At 36.8% G+C, this 14,031-nt stretch overlaps 1 non-coding gene across 1 annotated transcript; it reads left to right on the top strand.

Moving 5' to 3' along the window:
• The first annotated feature begins 5,332 nt into the window (after positions 1-5,332).
• Positions 5,333-5,526, top strand: LOC115208796. Its single transcript, XR_003881248.1, has one exon. It is a non-coding gene; the product is annotated as a U2 spliceosomal RNA (small nuclear RNA).
• The last annotated feature ends 8,505 nt before the right edge of the window (positions 5,527-14,031 follow it).

Genomic DNA, 14,031 nt, shown 5'->3' with positions numbered 1-14,031 from the left:
GAGATGGTCCTCCTTTTTTTGTGTGTGTGTGTGGAAATTATACAACGTCCATGAACAAGTTTTGCAATGACTGTTACCTTCAGTTGCTCCAAATGGTTTTCGGCATCAGGTGGATGCAGAAAATGACCAGTTATCTCAATGGCAACCTCATTCAGTTGGTCAAAGCTAACAGGAAACAGTTGCTGTTAGTTGCCCATCGTTTGACACCAATGGTGTTTGACAGTGATAACAATGATGACAATGATGACAATGATGATGATGATGATGATGACCATGGCGATGACGATGATGATGATGATGATGACCATGGCGATGATGATGATGATGATGATGATGACCATTTCAACAATGATGACAATGATGATGATGATGATGATGACGACCATGACAACAATGATGATGATGATGATGATGATGACAACCATGACAACGATGATGATGATGATGATGATGACCATGGCGACGATGATGATCATGATGATGACCACGACAATGATGATGATGATGATGATGACCATTTCAACAATGATGACAATGATGATGATGATGACGACCATGACAACAATGATGATGATGATGATGATGATGACAACCATGACAACGATGATGATGATGATGATGACCATGGCGACGATGATGATCATGATGATGACCATGACAATGATGATGATGAGGAGGATGACCATGACAATAATGATGATGGTGATGATGATGATGATGATGATGATGATGGTGATGAAAACTAAAAAAAAGAAATGTAAATGATTATGAAAGTGCAGACTCATAAGGGCCTAATCCATTAGCTTCTCATAGCAATAAGCAGATGGAAAATCAATTTCCACTTGTGTTGACAATTCAGTATTTTTTACTCAATAATTATATGACCTAAGGTACATAGGATTGTCACACCAAGGGTTATAATAATAAAATGCATGCAACAGATTAATTTCAGTTTGTGACATTATGAATTTCAGTTTGTGACATCATGGATTTCAGTTTGTGACATCATGGATTTCAGTTTGTGACATTATGGATTTCAGTTTGTGACATTATGGATTTCAGTTTGTGACATTATGGATTTCAGTTTGTGACATTATGGATTTCAGTTTGTGACATCATGGATTTCAGTTTGTGACATTATGGATTTCAGTTTGTGACATTATGGATTTCAGTTTGCGACATTATGGATTTCAGTTTGTGACATTATGGATTTCAGTTTGCGACATTATGGATTTCAGTTTGTGACATTATGGATTTCAGTTTGCGACATTATGGATTTCAGTTTGCGACATTATGGATTTCAGTTTGCGACATTATGGATTTCAGTTTGCGACATTATGGATTTCAGTTTGTAACATTATGGATTTCAGTTTGTGACAATATGGATTTCAGTTTGTGACATTATGAAGTAGTGTGTCCAATACCGCATTCAGTTTACCATTCTTGTCTTTTCACGTTGAAGTCTACTATTTTCACGACCCTCTTTTTTTGTATGTTCTCACACACTGCAGTAACCCTTTTGCTTTCATGTTTCTGTTGAAATGTAATGCCTTTGTTTCTATTGATTTTGAAAAAAAAGAAATGAAGAATTTAATAAAATAAGTTACTCATTATTAAGCTGATGTTTGCAACTTATGAGTGAATTCATCAGATGGAAATGGCGTAGAAGCTTGTCATATATATGTATGTATGCATGTGTGTGTGTGTGTGTGTGTGTGTGTGTGTGTGTGTGTGCATAAGTGCAGGCAAAGTAAGAAGTTTTCTTCCTAGCCACATGATTTTGGGTTCAATCCTACCGTGTAGAACTTCAGGTAAGTGTCTTAATGCTCCTAACTGTTCAAAGCTTTGTCAGGTAAATTTGGTAGATGGAAACTGCAAGAAGTTTGTCATATACATATGCGTGTGTGTGTGTGTGTGGGGGGGTGTCTGAGTGCCTGCATGTGTGCCTTTGTGTGTGTGTTTGTGTGCCTGCTTGTGTGCTTGTGTGTGTGTGTGTGTGTGTGTGTGTGTGGTGACCCAGTATGGTCACATTTCAATGACTGAAACAACAAAAAGATAAGATATCATCATCATCATCATCATCATTTAACGTCTGCTTTCCATGCTAGCATGGGTTGGACGATTTGATTAAGGACTGGCGAATCAGATGGCTGCACCAGGCTCCAGTCTTGATCTGGCAGAGTTTCTACACCTGGATGCCATTCCTAACGCCAACCACTCCAAGAGTGTAGTGGGTGCTTTTACGTGTCACCGGCACGAGGGCCAATCAGGCAGTACAGGCAACAGCCTCACTCAAATGTTTTTTATGTGCCACCTGCACAGGAGCCAGTCCAGTGGCACTGGCAATGACCCCGCTTGAATGTTTTTTCGCGTGCCAGTAAGGTGACGTGTGGTAACGATCACGTTGAATAGTGCTTTTACGTGCCACCGGCACGGAAGCCAGTTAGCTGCTCTGGCAATGATCACACTCAGATTGTACTCTTAGTGCTCCACCTGCATGGATGCCAGTCATCGAATTTGATTTTGATTTCAATTTCACTTGCCTCAACAGGTCTTCACAAGCAGAGTTTAGAGTCCAATGATATAGATATAATAATGAAGAGAAGTGACATGTTAACAAAACTTCCCCCTCACTACCACCAATGCAAGCATTATACTTATCTTCATTGTTGTCACTATTGTCATCATTATCGTCACCATTGATGCCATCACAACCATCATTACCATTACCATCAAAACCACATTCTCCTCCTCCTTGCCACCATCACTGCAACCATCACCATTACCATCATGGCCATCAAGATCCTCATCAGCATCATCTTAACAAAATTGTTTCTGTTGCTACATCAACCATTTAGAGCAGTATTATTCTTGGCTTATGAATCCCACATCTTCCGTTATAGCTCTGTTGCTCTATGACAATGTGATCAGCACGATTCAAGGCAATCCATCTGTGACCATCCATAGTAAACATTAGCTGATGTACCCCCCACCACCACTATCTTTTGGCACCATATTTCTGTTGAAATACGTTGTCTTTGTATCAATTAATTTTGACGACAATGAAGAAATCGGTAAAACAACTTTGTCATATTAAGCTGATGTTTGGAACATAAATTAACATGAAATATTAATTGAATGTTTTAATTCATATCACTTTAAAAATTTCAAGTTTATCTCACGGAGCCAGAAGCAGTTTCAGGTGTTTTGGTATCAAAAGTGTTAAGTTAGTTGGGTGTCATTTCTGAGTGATTCACTTGCTATTTCTAGCAGCTTGAGCAACCACATAAGGGCTTTCTCATTGCTTTGAAATATGGCATTGCTTTGCTGTTTGACGAGAAGTACACGACAGTATCACATTATGCTCTCTTCTTATATGACCACTAGTTGTAACACTATGAGTGTGGCAAGTACCATATAAACTTACCCCACAGCAGCTTTCATGCAATTCTCCAAAGCTTGTATGATAGTTTGTAATATCATATGAAACAGTAGTCAATTGTACTATACTGTGAAGATAGATGCCTATTAGCTAAGCTGACCATTTTCTCAGAGCCTGTAAATTTATAACAAACACTCTATTTACACACTGCTGTGGGTTCTTGTACCAAACAAGTATACTCTGTTAAAAAATCTCCTTTTATCTTCTTGAAAATTCTTCTTATATCTTCTCCACTTCTTCCACCTTCTCCTTTCCTTGTACCCTGCCTTCTTCTTCTTCTTCTTCTTCTTCTTCTTCTTCTTCTCCTCCTCCTCCTCCTCTTTCTTCTTCTTCTTCTTCTCCTCCTCCTTCTCTCCTTCTTTCTTTCTTTCTCTTCTTCTTCTCTTCTCTTCTTCTTCTTTCTCTTCTTCTTTTCTCTTCTTCTTCTCCTTCCTTTTCCTTTTCTCTCCTCTTCTCCTCATCCTCCTCTTTCTTCTTCTTCTTCTTCTTCTTCTCCTCCTCCTCCTCCTCCTCCTCTTTCTTCTTCTTCTTCTCCTCCTCCTCCTCCTCTTTCTTCTTCTTCTTCTTCTTCTTCTTCTTCTCCTCCTCTTTCTTCTTCTTCTTCTTCTTCTTCTTCTTCTCCTCCTCCTCCTCCTTAATCTCCCCTTATCCTCCTGTTTATTCTCCTCTTCCCTCACCTTCCATCTTTCTTCAGCCTGTTACATTAATTCCAAGAGACAGCCATATGAAATCCTTGTAGCCAATAAATTTTTTTGCGATTTAATTATAGCACAACACACTAACTTATTATGCCCAGTGGCAAAGACATGAGTACAGGGTATATTTAACACTTCATAAAAAATTGTTTTATAAAATAAACGCCATACTATTTAATGATCGTCACCAGTCTCCTTGGAATGTGGAGGCTACTCTCTCAACAAGGACAATATATACTGTTTCTAAATAGGACAGAAAATACAAGATAGATAATTGCATGTGTGTGTGTGTAAATATATATATATATATAATATATATATATATATATATATATATTGTATGTATATGTATGGAAGAAAAGTCAAGATAGAAAATGCTAAAATAATTTTATACAAAACATTTCAATACCGGTTTCAGTCATTGAGACTTTTTCAACTGTAACAATTAAACAAATTAAATTTAGAAAAATTGAAAGAAAAGTTTTTTTAAAAGAAGATTTATATAGTGTTCAAATATAAGGGGCATTTTTCTTATTTCTGCCTGTTTCTATCTCTCTTGTTTACTCATGTGGGTTCGAGGTCGTTGTGAATTCTTGGTAGGGAAGAAGAAGAAGAAGAAAAAGAAAAAGAAAAAAAGAATAAGAAGGAGGAGGAGCAGGAGGAGCAGGAGGAGAAGAAGAGGAAGAATATGTATATATACATATATATATGTATATATTATTCACATACATACACACTCATATATAAATGTAAAATAGATTCTTTTAGAGTAAATTTTTTAAAACACCATGAATATATACCATGGATACATACTATGAAAATATATTATGTTTAACATGAATATATACTATGTTTACACACATATGTGCATGCATGCATGCATACACATACATACATACATACATACATGCATGTATGCATACATACATACATACATACATACATAAATACATACATACATACATACATACATACATGCATGTATGCATACATACATACATACATACATACATACATAAATACATACATACATACATACATACATACATACATGCATGTATGCATACATACATACATACATACATACATACATACATAAATACATACATACATACATACATACATACATGCATGCATACATACATGCATACATGCATACATACATACATACATACATACATACATACATACATACATACATACGTAGCCTTTTGGCTAAGATCAAAGTGTAGTATCTGTTCTTATCAGCTTAATATCTGATATGGTCCCTATTTGGGACCATCGATATTAAACTGATTTTAAGAACAAGGCGAAGAGTTAGGGGCTTGCTCTGCCTATGCCATGGGTTGGCCTTGTATAGCAGTACTTCCAGGATTCAGCTCACAAAAGGACCAATGGTAGTGCCCCAGCATGGCCTCAGCTTTCGGGCAGAAACATTTTTAAGGATTTATACATACATACATACATACATACATACATGGTGATTGCCTGATCCTTGTAGAGCTTAACCTTGAAGTACCTGTGCAGTTGCATATTTTTTAGTGGACATAGTTTGAACACTTGCACAGAACTACCCAACTTTTTGACCATAGATTTCATTGATGTGACATATGGAATGACAAGACAAAGAACTACGGGGAGCTTCAGGCTTTTATTTCAGAGTTAAGCATCTCTTAGACTAGTTGCCTTCACCCCATTGTTACCAACCTGGCTGAAACTGGCTCTGGCTCTGAGTACAAATGTCTAGTTTTCATAAGTTTTGAATTGAAATCTTCCACCAAACCTTAGTCACAATTCATGTTCCTAAAACTAGCTGAATGATAACTAAGTTATTTTACTAAATTCTTTGTTATATTTCAAATTAATTGAAAGAAACACTAAGCATCTAAAAATAAATTCAGTAAGAAAAGGGTTAACCAAGCTATTGAGTCTTTAGTCTACCCTATGAATCAGAGATTACTGAAAATCTGGCCTTAGTAAGAAGACTCTCAGCAATCAGAGACCTGATGTTATATCAGAGTTATAAGATAATGATATACAATATAGGCACAGGTGTAGCTGTGTGGTAAGAAGTTTGCTTCCCACATGGTTCTGGGTTCTGTTCCATTCTGTAGCAGTATAGGCAAGTGTCTTCCACTATAGCCTCAGGCTGACAAGAGCCTTGTGAGTGGATTCAGTAGATGAAAATAGAAAAAAGCTCATCATGTATACATATATATTTATACATATTTATGTGTGTGGGCCTTTGTGGGTCTGTGTTTGTCCGCAACAAGCACTTGACAACTGATGCTGGTTTGTTTACATCCATGTAACTTAGTGGTTTGGCAAAAGAGGCCAATAGAATAAGTACCAGGCTCATTCTGCTACTCGAATACTTTCTTTTAAAAAAGTATATAGGCGCAGGAGTGGCTGTGTGGTAAGTAGCTTGCTAAACAACCACATGGTTCCGGGTTCAGTCCCACTGCGTGGCATCTTGAGCAAGTGTTTTCTGCTATAGCCTCGGGCCAACCAAAGCTTTGTGAGTGGATTTGTTAGACGGAAACCGAAAGAAGCCTGTTGTATATATGTGTATATATATATATATATATATATATATATATATATGTGTGTGTGTGTGTGTGTATATGTTTGTGTGTTTGTGTTTGTCCCTCTAGCATTGCTTGACAACCGATGCTGGTGTGTTTACGTCCCCGTCACTTAGCGGTTCGGCAAAAGAGACCAATAGAATAAGTATTAGGCTTACAAACATTAAGTCCTGGGGTCGATTTGCTCGACTAAAGGCGGTACTCCAGCATGGCCGCAGTCAAATGACTGAAACAAGTAAAAGAGTAAAAGAGAGAGAGTATTAGAGTCAATTTGTTCAACTAAAAATTCTTCAAGGTGACGCTCCAGCATGGCCACATTCTAATGACTGAAATAAGTAAAAAAAATAAAATGATAATAAAATTAAAAATAAAAGATAAAATAATAACAATGCACAATATATAAAAATAAGAAGCACAAAATGAAATAAGATATAATTACTAAAAAAGAAATTTTTAAAGTTAAAAATGTTGAAAGGTTAAAAATTCATTGGGAATGTGGTTACCATTGTCGGGTGTTGCAGACATGTTTCCTGGTAATTTGGGGATGCTGATTTCAAAAATAAAATCCATTTTGCTCTATCACATCAAGATTTTACCCAAATTCAGATGTCTGTTTTTCAACATCTTTGGTATTGTCACCATTGATGTTTAATCCTGAGTCAATCTTAATGGAATAAACCTTAGCTCTAAGGCATTCCATCTGTGCCCATCCTGTTTTTTTTTTAATATATATCAATATATTAATATATATTGTCCTTAGGATAGATTTGGCTTCATCAAATGCAGACCTATGCAAGGAGCTTGACAAAACTTTGAAAACATAGTTTTTCAATATTGTTTAAAGTAAATGCAACTACAAAAGTGAAAGCAAAAGTCTTTATTTAAGTATCGTCAATAAATAAAAAGCATCAAACTTCAGCAGCTTTCACTATTTTCAAATTAACCAGTTTTAAATGTCATGATGTTGATAGAAATGTCCTTTGTACAATTAAATGATAATAAACAACACATTTCTGTGGTCCTCATATTTGTCTCATATTTGTGGAATTTGTCTCCAGAGATGCCTGTGCTGTGCTTGATTCAGTATAACTATCATTGCAAACCAAGTGCAACATGTTTTGTTGAACCTTTAACTATTTCTTATAAAAACCGGTATTTTGAATGTGGCATTAATGTTTTAATTGTGAGGTCATGGGGGTCAAGGTCACGTTTGTCAAGCGTGGTCAAAGAACTGATGAAAGAACTTCATTGTATGTATGCTCATCTGCGTTCCGAGTTCAAATTCCGCCGAGGTCGACTTTGCTTTTCATCCTTTTTGGGGTCGATTAAATAAGTACCAGTTACGCACTGGGGTCGATATAATCGACTTAATCCGTTTGTCTGTCGTTGTTTGTTCTCTCTGTGTTTAGCCCCTTGTGGGTAGTAAAGAAATAGGTATGTATGCTCATCACAAATCTGCATTTACTTAGTTTATATATGTTGACAATTCTGAAAATGCTTTTCACAGGTGACAACTGACTTGAATTATATGTTTTATATTTCAGAAATATAGCCAGTTGTGAGAGAAGGAAATGCAAAACTGCCCTGATGTCTTCTGCTATATTTGTGGATGTTATACTTTACCTAGGTAGCAAAACAAAATCACAGATCTTGTGAATAAAGCTTACCTTAATTTGGCATGAAGCTGGGTGATCAAAACAAAGCTTGGGCAGCCCATATTGTGTGTAAAACATGAGTTGAAGCCATATGTTGAAACACAGAGACAGTGACTCTTTCAAATACTTAGCTTTGTCTTGTGAGAAAATTAAGATTTGGTGTGTTTGACAGGTCACAGAGGAAGTGGTCATTGCTGCAGTTGTGTCAGATTTCTTGGAAAAACGGAAGTCAGCAAATTATGGAAAACTTGTACAGACCCTGTTAACCAGTTTTCAAACACTGGGCCACAACATGAGTGTAAAAATGTATTTCCTGCACAGTCGTCTGGACAACATCCTTGAAAACAAAGTGCAATTAGTGATGAGCAAAGAGAAAGATTCCACTAAGGCATCGTGACTATGAAGACTCAGTGTCAAAGCTGATGGAACACAATTACGATGCTGACTACTGCTGGTCTCTACAAAGAGGTTGTTATGATGCATGTTATTCACACACAGCAGCAAAGAGAAAGTTCCCTCCTTGAGTGGTTGAAACCCCAGTTTGATAGAATTATCTATCCTAAGATGTGTAATTAAGCATTTTAACTAACATAGTTCGTAAACAATAAAAAGTACTATTTAGTCTGTGTTTGTTTCTTATTCTAGTATTGCATTTAATGATGAAATTGACATTTTTTGCTAAAAAATGAATTTCTGTTCAATAGAAAACTTGACGTGATAGAAAATTTCTGAGGGCATTTCTGAACTCAGCACCATGTAATTAGGAAGGACTAATTGTAAAAAGCAAGACAACTAAAAACTTTTGTGAAAATATTCCTCTGTGTTACTAATCAAATAATAAAAGCAGCTGAACAGCCCCATTACTTATGGACAAACAATACCTATTTCTTTACTACCCAGAAGGGGCTAAACACAGAGAGGACAAACAAGGACAGACAAGTGGATTAAGTCGATTACATTGACTCCAGTGCGTAACTGGTGCTTAATTTATCGACCCCAAAAGGATGAAAGGCAAAGTCGACCTCGGCGGAATTTGAACTCACAACGTAACGGCAGACGAAATAGGGCTACGCATTTCGCCCGGCGTGCTAACGTTTCTGCTAGCTCGCTGCCTTGAAATGGACAAACAATACCATTGAAATGGACAACCAATATCATTGTGCTTATTCAGAGAGTAAGCTGTAGAAATAAAACTTGACATGAAAAGAAAACTGACTGAAAAGTCTAAATCAAGAGAAAAAGCAAACTCAACAGATATTATGTTCAGAATTGTTCCGCAGTGTTGTATATTCACAAACACATGTATATATATATATATACATATATACACATATTTGAATGGCCATTGACTCTTGCAAGTTCCTTTGCCTTTTAACAGGTTTTGTTTTTCATTCCATAGGTTGTCAAATATCACCCTCCTCACCAAGCAAGTTTGGTGGGGTTGCCAGTTTAATTGCCCAATGACCCGGCAATGTGACAGGCTTTAGAGGGTTACATTGTATCAGTAACATTTGAGAACAACCTCACACACACGCACACACACACACACACATGTATATATATATACATATATATATAAATTAAAATAATGAGGGTAGAAAATGATATCAATCAATTAACATCAATTTAAACCAGTGGTCTAGCATATTAAAAAAAATACGAGGATTTAAAAATTATATTACAATTAATAAGAGGAATGACCACTAAAGTGGATTCCTAAACGATAGAGATAGACATCAAATCACCTTACCACAAAGAGTGTGTTCTCAGAGAACACACTCTTTGTGGTAAGGCGATTTGACATCTATCTCTAGCGTATAGGAATCCACTTTAGTGGTCATTCCTCTTATTAATTATATATATATATATATCCCACTGTTTTCAAGCCAATGAGAGAAGCTCTACATATTTAGTCAAACTGCCTGAAATAACAGCCAAATCTTCAAATCTTCTCATAGTGACTTGGAAATAGAATGACACTTTTAACAAGGAAAGCCTTGATATATATTAAAAAAAACAGGATGGACACAGCTGGAACGTCTTAGATCTAAGGTTTATTCCATTAAGATTGACTCAGGATTAAACATCAATGACCTCACTTTTTCCCTCTCTCCCCTTTTATTTTATACTATTCCCTATAGCTGGACATTTCAAGTAAGAAGAGTAAGTTGAGCAAAATGACAAGAGTGAGATTAAAAACGAAACGAAACTGTTTAGCATTTCGTCTCCAGCACTTAATGCTGATATAATTAAACACAAGCAAAACATAAGGTATATTATGTTAATGATTATATCATTTCCCCTTTCTATAATAAACGAACATTGTGACTCATCAGAAGAAATCGTCAGGCCAAGTAAAAGTGAATTGCTTAAAAAAATCTCTGGGCTTAAATGTCATGGTTTGTTTTTTAATTTTAACTTTAGTCTGGAGAGAGAGAGGGGGAGAGAGAGGGGGAGAAAGGGAGGGAGAGAGAAAGAAAGAGAGAGGGGGGAGAGAGAAAGAAAGAGTTCATCAGCTATGAGATTTTTAAGCTATCCTATGTTCTTAGCGTCTCGAGAAAATCTCACAATTTCCATTTCCCTCACTCTGAAGTCAACAGGGATCAAGCCGTATCCTTTGTATCCGTTTATATATAACTAGCAAATGCCCACCCCGTCCATTGGACGGTTTGTATAGGTACAGAGGGTTAACTCGGATGGTGTTAAGTTGTGGAGATGTTTGGTGGTTGTATGGAGTTGTTGAATGGACTGTTCTACTGCCGTCTAACAGCGTGGCTGCTATTCCAGAAGACACCATTGCAATGGCTATTTGCCCACGTTGGCGAACTTTGGCAAGAAGGAAGTTGAGTAGAAATGTCTTTCCTGTGCCACCTGGCGGATCAAGGAAGACGATACCACCATTGCTGTCTTCAAGCATTGATGAAACAAAAGTGTAGACATCAGCTTGTTCGGGATTCAACCGGTGTTGTCATCCCTGAACGTAGGACAGAAGACTCGAAGCATCATAGCATGTTTCTCTTAAGTAGGTAGCGGTTACAAACAGCCTCATTTTCTCGTTTAGGGGACTCGACATAGTAGTTCTTCAAAGGAAGACCACTTATTTGCAAAGTTGTATCTTCTAGAAACATCAGACCGCAGTTGTACATTACTAGTGTAAACTGCAAATTCATGTTTGAGGATCCGAAACGGTATTGCATAAGAATGTCGAGACACATGCTGTCACGGTATCTATCCCATAAAGATTGAGGATTTTGAAGGCGGCAGAACACCGGCATAACGGCAAAAGGCTTGCGAAGAGCTTTTGGTGACTTCAAAGTGGATGCCTCGTAGAGGGTATGATCATATTGATCATCGTTGTCAAGAAGACCTAATTTGGAGCAGGTCTCTTTAAATAATGAACAAATATTGCCGTTGATGGGGCGAAGATCATCCTTGCCAGTCGGACCTGTGATAACGTGCAAAAGAAGACGGAGGTGAAAGGTTTCTGATTTGAGCGGATGGACTGTGTGCACTCTTGAGAGGACATCAGCTTTACGCATTGAAGGATCCCTTTGTGAAATACGTCCTCGCTTTCTTTTTTGCCAACAGCGGGAAGAATAATTCCTTGTGTATAATGTAGGCACCTCCGCAAAAAGAAGGGTTCTCGCAAAAGAGTCAGAACTGCAAAGGTTGAAGAATCCGGTAAGTGTGGAGGATCTTTTCAGTTTGAACGGCACTTTTTTAAAATAATTTCCACGTAACTAAACACTTTTCAACTTCGTATACTGTAGAATGTGTTTATAAAACATATTTTTCTCTTGGCTTTATTGAGAAAATTCTATAGTTTGTAAGATATTTGTTGTTGTTTTTTCTTCAATTTCTGCAATTTCAACCAATCAATGACGTCTATTGAGGTGGAAAACATTCTGTGCCGTATGAATATGTGCCTCGTTTAAGAAACAGATTGGGTTTATTTACATTTCTGAAGAAAAAAAGATACCCTTCCCCCACCCCTAACCCTAAAACAGATTGAAATGCAATAGATCGATACTAGGGTCATAATTATGGGTGACAATTTCATATGACATCGCTAGAAAAAACTGCCGTTCGAACCGAAAAAATCCAGTGTGAACAAAAAGTATATTGAGAAAATTAACCTCAAAATTTTACGAGTTTTCATAGACCTGGACTGTTTCTTCTCAATAAGGGTAATTAATGGATAACGAACCTTAATAACACAATAAGCGAAAAGGAAAGAAAAAGAAAGTGAAAGATGTGTGTACGTCTATATGAAATGGGCGTGTGTGTGTGTGTGTGTGTGTGTGTGTGTGTGTGTGTGTGTGTGTGTGTATGTGTGTGTGTGTGTGCGTGTGTGTGCGTGTGCGCGCGCGATTGTGTGTGTGAGAGAGAAACAGAGTGAAAAAGAGAGATAGAGTGAGTGAAGGTGTGTGTCGTGATGATTGATGTCTATATGCACACGCATATAGAAAATGTTATGTCATCGTATAAAATGTTTACGATAGTTGATTTATGGAAAAGATTATAATGTTAAATTTTTGAAATGCAAATATGTGAATGGAAATTAAGTTTCATTTGTAGCCGGAATAGTACTGCATCTTTTGATACCCCATACGTCAAAATCTGTAATTCGATTTTGGAATGTATAAGGAATGTGTGTGTGTGTGTGTGTTTATGTGTGTGTGTGTGTGTGTGTGTGTGTGTGTGTGTGTGTGTGTGTGTGTGTGTGTGTGTGTGTGTGTGTATAGGACAGACTTCTTTCAAACTGAAAGTATTATCTCACATTACAATAGAGACGTAATACTGGAATAGTGTGAGATAAAAGATTGCTCTAGGCTCGCATTAGGCAAGAGGCTGGAAATTTTTTTGGCCCATGACACTGCATAGACCTTGGCTTTTTATTTGACGATTGTTGCTTTAAGTATTTTATTTCGATTTTATGTATGTATATATGTATGTATGTATGTATGTATGTATGTATTATGTATGTATGTATGTATGTATGTATGTATGTATGTATGTATGTATGTATGTATGTATGTATGTATGTATGTACGTATGAGCCAGTGATGGGGACCTCTACATGGTAGCTAGACCCTTTAGAAATATCAGCCAAATCTCCCTCAAAACACCCTACTGTCTTAATCAGACAATTCTGCCTATTATGTAGTTTGAATGAGAAACTGTAACTAAAGATTAATATTATTAACCCCAAAATTTGACGCGTTTTAATAGCAATCAATTTTTTTCTCTTTTTCGCTTTATTAGTAATTTTTCATGTTAGCTGTAAAGGTGAAGAGGGTTAACTTGTACGGTGTTAAGTAGTAGAGATGTTTGGTGATTGTATGTGGTGGCTACTTTTGACTGTTTCTTCTCAATAAGGAAAACTGATTGATAACGAATTGATATAGGGCACAGGTTGCAATTATACATTTGGTCAGTGTTACACTTTACTATTAGCAAACGAGAAAAATGACAGGACTCCTCTCTACACTAGGTACCACTAATTTTTCTCGGTCATTGATTGACAAATCTTGCTATATAAACAATCTGAAATAGTATACGTGTTTCTGACTGCCTTACTGGTCCAACAGTGTGGTAATTGTGATCTTCAACCATTAATTTTACCTGATACTCTTTTACACTTTTACTTGTTT

Source organism: Octopus sinensis, linkage group LG2, assembly GCF_006345805.1.
Source record: "Octopus sinensis linkage group LG2, ASM634580v1, whole genome shotgun sequence".
NCBI lineage: Eukaryota > Metazoa > Mollusca > Cephalopoda > Octopoda > Octopodidae > Octopus > Octopus sinensis.
Note: the sequence above shows the minus strand (reverse complement) of the source record. Positions and strands in the feature narration are given on the sequence as shown.